Here is a 9,912-nt window from a genome sequence, read left to right as displayed (position 1 = left end):
CATAGTCTCGACCATACCTTTCGGCCTGGCGGAAACAATAATATAATTCAGAGATTTTCCCTTAATTAATGAATGTATGATTTAATTCATGTTTGTTTTGGCTAATTTGATTTAATGCAACATCTTGAATTCAAGTGCCTGCTATGAAGCCCCTCTGTATTCTGTGGTATACTTCCATTAATTTTCTTAACACAGAATGCTGAATCTGTTAGCAGGGCCTCTCTTGGAAACTCCACTTTGACACTGACATTTATAGCTTTGATTCAAGGAAGGTGAGATTACTTTGTATTGACTGGCTCAACAATTAGCTGTAAAGTCCTCTCTGGCCGTATTTAAGAGCAGTCTATGCAGTATTGATTCATTTGTCAACCATAGTGGACAGGACTACTTTCTCGTAGACAGAACAAGGAGCACTGGACAGAGACAGCTTCCTAACCCAAGAGCTGCTCGAACAAAAGCAATCACGTTAATTAAAAATAGGCAAAATCAGAATCTTATATTCGTAACATGGAATTGGTTGTGATGATAATGAGTAGAAAGGATATCGACAACAAAAACAACTCTATTTGCAGCTTGAGCGATACAAATGTAGCCAGACAGCAAGACAAACTCAAAAGATTAATTCTTTCCTCCTCTGAGAATGAAGTGAAAGTTTTGCTATTCATGAATTCGTATGCATCCACTGGGGAGAGGGAAGAAATTGACTTATGGCAGACCAATCGCATTTGAGCTGTGTTTTAGCTGAATTGCCACGTTAGAGACAGGATCCTTGGAGCTGGGGTGGTACTGAGAAGAGGAAGAATGAGGTGCATACCGATGGTGTTGCAGCTGGGGGGGGGGGGGTGACAGGGAAAGAGACAGAGAAACAGAGAGACAGATTAATCCATTCAATCCGGGAACGCATCTGTGTCATTTTAGATTTTAGCTATACCATTATTTTATACTTTTTTTGTGGCAAATACAAAAATAGCAGATATACAAGCAGATCTATGAATACATATTTTTTAAAGGGAACATTTGTAATTCAAATCTTTGCTTCTGGGGGGGGGTCCTTGGAACTAAATCTTTTTTAATTGGGGGTCCGCGGCTAAATATATATAAATTTGGGGGTCCTTGACATGAAAAAGTTTGAGAACCACTGATATAGCAACACAGGTTTTTCTGAAACCTGTAAGGATTTAGAAGACATTTGTAGATGTGTTCCCGGATTGAATGGGTTAGAGAGAGAGAGAGAGAGAGAGAGAGAGAGAGAGAGAGAGAGAGAGAGAGAGAGAGAAAAACAGAATGAGAGGAACGCAGTGAAAGCAAGAGAGACAGATGAGCAGGGTTAGAGAAGACTCAGCGTATGTGTGTGTGTGTGTGTGTGTGTGTGTGTGTGTGTGTGTGTGTGTGTGTGTGTGTGTGTGTGTGTGTGTGTGTGTGTGTGTGTGTGTGTGTGTGTGTGTGTGTGTGAGAGAGAGAGAGAGAGAGTGAGAGAGAGTGGGGAGACAGACGGATAGAGCCAAAGTCTCATTAGCGAAAGGGCCTCATTTGCCTTTTTGCCCAGCCTCACCTCATCCACCTTAACAGCTGTTACTGGCTGTTATGCTGATATTGCTGCTGCCTGTGCTGTCTCTCTACAGGGCCGGGGCTCTGTGTACTGTATGTCTACAGAGCTGAAACAGCCCACAGCTGCTGCTTAATGCTAATCCAAATGTTTACCTTTTATATTTTATATCACCGTAACACTACATCACCGTTTAATGCCAAAAGCGCTCCTGAAACAATGACACGTTTGTCAGTGTACCCAAGCCCTGCAACCTTTATTGTAGCTGCAAAAATAAAATCCTCATTGTCCAATTAGCTCTAATTTAACCAATTTTCCATTTCCATTTTTTGTACAATCTGTGTTGTAAATGGATAAATTAACACTGAGGATTTGACTGCGTACTTGAAGGCAAATTGATTGCTACATCTAATCCCCGCTAATACTGAATACACCCACATGCCATCTTGCTAACTGATTATCAGATTACATCTTAATCAACGGTAACATTCCCAGAGTACTTAACCATTTAAACCCCCATACCAAAAACAGCAGATCTACAAGCTCACAATGTGTCGCAACGTGACACATTGTGAGCTTGTAGATCTGCTATTTTCAGCGAATGTCTCCCCAGAATAGGGATGCTGGGGATAGAGTGGTTAAACACTGTCTGCGACATAGCATATTCAAGCCTTTGATTTCCTAAAGTCTCTTACAAGCATTTTAGATCAACCATGCACTTGTGTTCCAATTAAAACAATATTTTAAATAATTGACTAAGTCTTAGCCTTATTGCACGTTGTTGCTGTCAGGCAGAAACCTTGTATCTCCATATTTCATGTTTTTGTAGGGTTTTTTTTTTCATAAAAGAATGCCCTATTTGGGAAAGCCTATAGCCAAGTGATTAAAGTCATACTGTGTGACTTTTAATAAAAAAATGTAACAAAAGATATTTTCTATATTATCTTTCACTGGTATATTTTTCACAATAACTATTCCACATAATGTTTTTGGAAAACTTCTCTAAACCAGGATTCATCGCCATGCTGGCTCGTGGTGGACATTTTTGTAAAATTTTTGCCACGGACATACAAAGTGAGCGGACAATAATATTACCAGAAACGCATAAAGAGCTAGCCCTGAATGACCATAACAGGTCTGTAACTCTGAGAGTATACAAATGGAACCAAATGGACCCTTACCTGTCCATTTGGTTCCATTTACTCTGAGATAATGGGGTCCTTGCAAATAAAACATTTGAGAACCACTAGTACTAATTGGACTCCTTTTGTGCCCATAGTGTCATAGTAAATCAGTGTCATACATATTCTGAAGAAAACCTGGAGACTTGACATTCAGTAATTGGGTCTTATGATCAAAATAAGAACATTGCAATGGTGTGTAAAAAATAAAATAAAAAAATTGTCATGGACAAGACCAAGTCTTTGCCACGGACACATTTGTCCGTGTATGGACATATTGATGACCCCCGCTCTAAACTTCTCACCAACACTCACTCTCTCGCGACACTCGCGACAAAATGACGTAGGCACCGTAAATGTATTTATTTATGTATTTTACAGTTAATAAATACCATTTCTGACGACGTGTTGTTGCTTTACAAAATATGCTTGGCCGCTATAGGTCCCTACAGCAATCCTTTTTCAGCCATCCTTCCGTAATCCGTATAGAAAAATGCTGTAATGACAGTGGAGCTACAAGGGGTGTCACTAAAACACACTGCTCAAATTAATGCTACAAAGTATGACTTTAAGGCCTGTACCACATATCCTCTGTCGCCTGACAGTTAGTCCCCGGTTTGATTCCCCGGACAGGCGGACCTTTGCTGCATGTCACTCCATGGCTCTCTCTTTCCCTGTTTCCTCTCTACACAGTGACTATAAATAAAGGAGGTCCCGGAGGTCCCAGGTACAATTCCAGCCCTCAGCAATGTGTCAAAGTGTCCCTGAGCAAGACACTTAACCCCTAACTGCTCCCCCCTCGGCGCTCCTCTGTGGGCAGCACTCAGCTGGGTGAAGCTGAAAAGTGGAGTTCCCCCGCGGGATCTTTTTTCTTCTTTTCTTCTGCTGACAGGTGCCGCCCCATCCCGTAGGATTACATGCAGTAACAATTATCACCCTCCTCGCCCTGCTTCCCTCCCCCGAACACGGACCAATAGTCTTCGTATCAGACACTGGACAAAGCCGGACGCACCACGGTGGATTCGAACCCCCAGACTCCGTGGTGGTGGGCAGCTACTACTGCACCACCCGAGCGCCTATTTTCGCTACTTTTGATTTTTTTTGGAAAAGGTTTGCCTATAATGACGTGCAAGTCTGTCTGTGGATTTTATACATTTTTAACAAATTAAAAGTATTAACAAGAGCTTGTGAATAAATAATAACTAAATTGGATCATTTGGGATTTGTTTTTTTCCATTTCCTGAAAAGAAACAAGTTTGGACATGAAAGGTTTCTACCCGACAGCAACATTTTGCACTGTATGGGTTTATATTTGTCTTGCTCTTTTCACAGCTCTTCCTTGAATAGATATAAAGCTACAAGGGTTTGAAATAGACAGTACATGAAACACACACACACACACACACACACACACACACACACACACACACACACACACACACACACACACACACACACACACACACACACACACACACACACACGATATGATGTCATTGAAACACTTATCCACTATACTTATCCTCCAAGCCCAGTCGGCTCTGCACAGCAACTGTGCAGAGCCGCCCTCGGTTCTGTGAGGATTCTGAACACTACAATGCAATCAGATCCAGAGCCTAGCAAGCCACACAAACTGGGAAAACAAACAAAAATAAAAACATCATATAACCCAACCGTATATACAATGGGGGGATTTTGAGATTTCTCAACAAATAGCCCATGTCCGAAAGGTCTACTAAAGTCATAAAGATTTAAGCGGCCAACGGGGAGCTGACGGAATACGAGACATTATAAACCAACATTCTGTGTGTCAATGAAGAAAACTATTCTTCAATGAACAAGACTGTGGCTTGTGAGTGTGACTGGCATTTCCTTGCAATAAAGTCACACTGTCGTCAGCCTTCATATTTTGTACCTTTGCTGCACTGGGAATTATGCTGGCAAAATTACACTGCAGGATAAGAAAATAGCTTCAGGACATTTTGTACTTTTGCTCTCTGCATTAAGTAAATAACTATTGTCACCTATAGATATTTCATCCTAATAAAGCAAGTTGAAGTAGTGGAAACTTTCAATTATTTTTTGTAAGCTAGCAATTTGCCAATAATTACACTGCCAGAATGAGCAGTGAAAGCACAGTTAACACTCACTGACATTAAGGACCTTCTAATACATTTCCCCAAATCTCACTGCAGATTAAAGAGATTTTGGCGGCATCTTTATGATGTTACAGTGCAGGATAATAAAAACAAGATTTCACAGTGTACTATTGCTTGCTACTGTAGCCTGGCAGAGGAATGACAATGATTTCGCTGACATTTAAGGTGGGGCAAAGCCTTCCTGCAGAAGAAAGAGTGAACTCAATATTACCTTCACTGTTTGGCAAGAGGGGTAGGTTCAGTCATTAATGTCAGTGTGGATGTAAATCATTCTGTCAGAGGTCAAAAGATGTGTTTACATCTCAGGTTATTGAACACAGACTCTTTGGCCAGCGAGGTGCAGCACAAATGATTAATCAGGCAGTGATTCAAAATGCCTGACAGTTCATGGCTCAATGACTCTCACCAGTTCATTGATTTATGAATCATAAATTATTGTCTTTTTCATTAGCTGGCATAGCAAGTAGGGTTCATAAGTCACAATACAATTTTTGGAGCATTTCACAGCACATAAATCACAATTTTACCTTGAATAATAAGGTACCATTTGTCATACAAGACTGGACTGGCATGGGTTCAATAGCACAAAGCGCAGAAATTTAGGTAAACCAGTCGTTCTGCTACTTCTCTGATGTCAGTTAAAATGTTTGCAACCGCATGGCTGATAGCTGTGTACACTCCTCCACCATAAATAGGGTCAAATATACTGTAAGAAGTTGAGCTCTCCTCTTGCAGTAAGTTTCTCAGGCAAGCTGAGAATGACTAAGTTGTTTATACTTAATTCTATGCAGCCTAGTTTCCACACTGTGTATAATTGGCTACAGTAATCAATGGAGAGATAATTTGGGAGAAGAGGCAGAAAAATCTGTTTAACTACTTTGAATAACATCATTACAGTAATAACATATGGTTAATAACACCAACAGAATATATTAACATTTGCACAGAGTAAAACAACAGCCATGATGCTTGATGACAGCTTTTCTGTTTTGATGTCTATATGCTTACAGACATTGTATGTACAGTAGGATTATAACTGCAGTAACAATATCCTAGAGGTTGAAGGAAATGTTCCCATTATGCTCTTCTCTAAAGTCAACTTGGATGTCATTTAACTAAGCCATATATATTTATGCATTGTGCGCTTGAAATTTGCCAAAAATAGGGACACCAGGGTTAATGTGGAAGCCAAAGTAGAATATACGTAGATTGGAAATATTTCCCTATACAAATTGTTTATTGTTCATTTAAACATGTTGCCGTGGATGGCACATCTGAAATCCAACTATTACCTTGAACTTGAAGTAGTTTTGATATGACAATGTGGATCATGAGAGGTGAAATGGTAAGTGTTTAGACAGAGGTGGCTAGCAGGCTTGGATTTGACAGGGCTGAGAAAACATTGAGTTAATGGGCCCAAACCTGAAAAGCTCCCATTTCCTATGTGGCTAAATGGTGTGAAATTAAGAAATCCACTTAGACCAATAAGGGACACCAAGGCAAAACCAAAGGCTATTAAGCCATCTGCCAGTGAATAATGATTTCTTCGGGGCTGTGTAATAGAATGTTATCCATTATAGCCTAATATCAGTAGCCTATACATGCCACAGTGCAAAACACTTATTTATTGGGAAGACTCTCTTGACATCCCATGGTGCATAGGCTAAGGCTTGGAAGTAGGCTGTTATGTCATCATGAATATAATCATCAATAAGATCAATGATGATAACGATGATGTATGATGATGTATGATGATGTATGATGATGATGATGATTATCCTGTTTTTGTCACTTTTCAACTCACGTGGCTCAAGGTCTCAAACTCATTAGCGCATACTGTATAGGCCAGGGGTTTTCCCCTTGGCGGTCCTCAGAGTTACTACAGAGTGTGCACTAAATCTTTGTGTGATGGAGAACATTAGCCGAAAATAGCAGATCTACAAGCTCACAATGCCTCGCACTGCTAGGCGTTGTGAGCTTGTAGATCAGCTATTTTCTAAGATTTGGTGTAGAGGGAAATAATTACAGAGCCAACGGTCAAGTTCACTAAATATTGAGAGTTTAAAAGGTTAACTATCTGAACATACACATTAGCATGAATCCAACTATCTGAAATCGATGAAAAGGTTTAATCTGCAACAGCAACAGAATTGTATACAATATGTCCCTGCTTCATCTGTCTCTCAGCTAGGGGGAGGGGGTCCTTGGGCTGAAACACGTTGAAGACCCCTGGTATAGGCTATCTATTACAAGTAACTTAGGCAGCCCATCGGATTGGAAGCTGCAGCTGTATCTTGTACATTTGACAGTGGATACTATAACAGCCAAACCGCCAAGCACTTCAAACCTTTGGATGCGTCTTTGAATCGGCGAGGCGTTTTTACATACATTATTATTATTATTAGGCTAAATTTAAATTAGGCTACATAACATGGTAATCTATTAAATGATCACAGCTACGTTAATAATCATAGATGAGGCGACACAGTCTACAGGTGAAGGTAAAAGAAAGAGCGCAACAGTCTACACATGCTTCATAAAAAAAATATTTCCAAGTTTGTTTCCATGGAACTCATTTATAGTGATATGCTATCATTCTTTCAATTACACATATTAGGAGGCAGGGCGATTATGCTTCCTCATAATTATATATGAGAGAGAGAGAGAGAGAGAGAGAGAGAGAGAGAGAGATGAAAGGCTAGAACACCAATTTCCCCTGGCAATTATATAGTTTATTGTTATTAATTAAACTAAGTTGACACGATACCAGAAAACTGAAAAAGAAGACATAGTTTGAGATGCACGCTGAGATTAATTAAACGAAAGGTTGCACAAACAGTCTAATAAATGGCATTTCCATTTATTAGATTTTTTTTTTACCTAGAATCTTCAAGCGTCCGTCTTTATCCGTTTCTTTGACCACTGGGCTGAGAGAGATCACAACCTCTTCACCGGGGACGTAAACCCCACGAAAGCAACAAATGGAGTGATCAGTGGTCAGGAGGTGGAGTGGTCAGTGGTCAGTGGTCAGAGAGAGAGAGAGAGGTTAAGTAACGCTCGTACCGCCGGCCAGACGCTCAGTGCTCCGGAACGATGCTGCAGCTCGTCAGCGCGTCGCTCCTAACTTTAACAACCACAGTGGACGAGCTTTGTCCTCTGAGTGAGATGAGATCCCACGCTGTTGGAGGCTTGGAGCTGAAGGGTCGTGCACATAGTGATGTGATGTCGTGCACACACTGGTGTCCCTGCACTACATTGGCACTTTTTTTGTGAGGATGACAAAAAAAAAAAGGAAAAAAAGGCTCTACGTCACACATGTGACTTGTAGGCTAGTTTATTCAATCCAAATCGAGACCCCGACTGACCACTAGGTGGTGTAGTTTCTGAGATTAACCCTTTTAAAACCACCTACTCACACGGTAACAGGACAGGTGGGCACCAAAACCATCTTGGCACCAAGGACATGTGGGCACCTGGAGAGGTGGGCACCAGGACAACTGGGCACCAAAACCATTTGGGCACTAGGGACATGTGGGCACCTGGACGAGTGGGCACCTGGAGAGGTGGGCACCAGGACAACTGGGCACCAAAACCATCTGGGCACTAGGGACATGTGGGCACCTTGACGAGTGGGCACCTGAATTAGGATTTGTGTCCACAAGTGTTTTGTTTTTTTTACTTAACATAGCATACTGCTTTGTTGTTGGTAAGTAATATTTAATTTAACCCACTGTTCTTTAACCCACAATTCTGGTGCCCACCTCTCCAGGGACATGTGGGCACCTGGACGAGTGGGCACCTGCATTAAGATTCGTGTCCACAAGTGTTTTTTAACTTTATATAGCATACTGCTTTGTTGTTGGTAAGTGATATTTAATTTAACCCACTTTTCTTTTCTTTAGTCCACTGTTCTGGTGCCCACCTCTCCAGGTGCCCACTCGTCCAGGTGCCTAGTCATCCCAAAAATATTGTGCCCAAATGTCCCTAGAGGCCACCTGTCTTGTATTCACACACACCATAGGCTACATCCCAGCCTAGGCTTGTTCAAAACCAACCCTTGTGGTTGGTTTTGAATCTTGAATCTTTTGGCCATCTCTAGGCTACACATTTGACTGAAAAAAGGGCATGCTCTGTAGTTAGCCGGACAAAACTTTCCCCCCTTCTTTTTAGCTCTTCTAACCTGTTCTGTGAGAGAGAGAGACAGAGCAGGCAATACACGTCTCTCTCTCACCCTGGCCTGTCAGGGTGAAAAGAGGGAATCATTAATATAGCATTAGCAGCTGGGCCGGGAACCAACTCTGCCCAGGGCACCAGGGCACATCACACACACTGACTACACCGTCCTGCCCCGATGTGAAGTGTCATCCTTCACCACACGTTTCCGTAGCCCATTAACTATTGATTATATCCACTCAGCATTTTGGCCCGGGTATGGTGTGGAAAAGGCCCACCGCTGCAGTGGTGTAAAGTAAGTACATTTACTTTAGTACCCGGACCGCCTACAATTTTGAGTAGCCCTAGAATGTCTGTGATCTTACATACATTTCATGTATTCCAAATACACAGTCATAGATCACCCTCGCCGACGCGCTGTGTAGTCACGATCTGCGCGGCCGTAAAAGTGCTCTAAACTCCGTCTGTACTCACCCAATAATTAATTCCTAAGACTTGGAGTCAGATATTGTCCTCTAGTTTCATATCCATTTGAAAGTTCTGCCAGAAAACGTGTGTTTAGTCAAATATCTCCACTTTTCCACGAGCTGCACACGGACGACTTTCTGTACGGGCTAGGGGCACGACTTGAGTGAAGGACCGAATTTACCCAAACATCCTCTTGTCATCACAAACGTCATAACAAATTGACACAGGGAAGCACAAACGAATGGGGCACACAATTGACAGGTGCTTGTGATTGGTGCAGGGTAATGAGTCACATCACCTGCCGATTGTGTGTCCCAAACATTTGTGCTTCCCAAAGGAAGTTTAGATATATTCAGTCCTGCACTCATTCCGGGCCCCTCGCCCG

This window comes from Gymnoscopelus braueri, assembly GCF_963280865.1.
Source record: "Gymnoscopelus braueri genome assembly, chromosome: 14".
NCBI classification, from domain to species: Eukaryota; Metazoa; Chordata; class Actinopteri; order Myctophiformes; family Myctophidae; genus Gymnoscopelus; species Gymnoscopelus braueri.
This window is presented reverse-complemented; position numbering follows the sequence as displayed.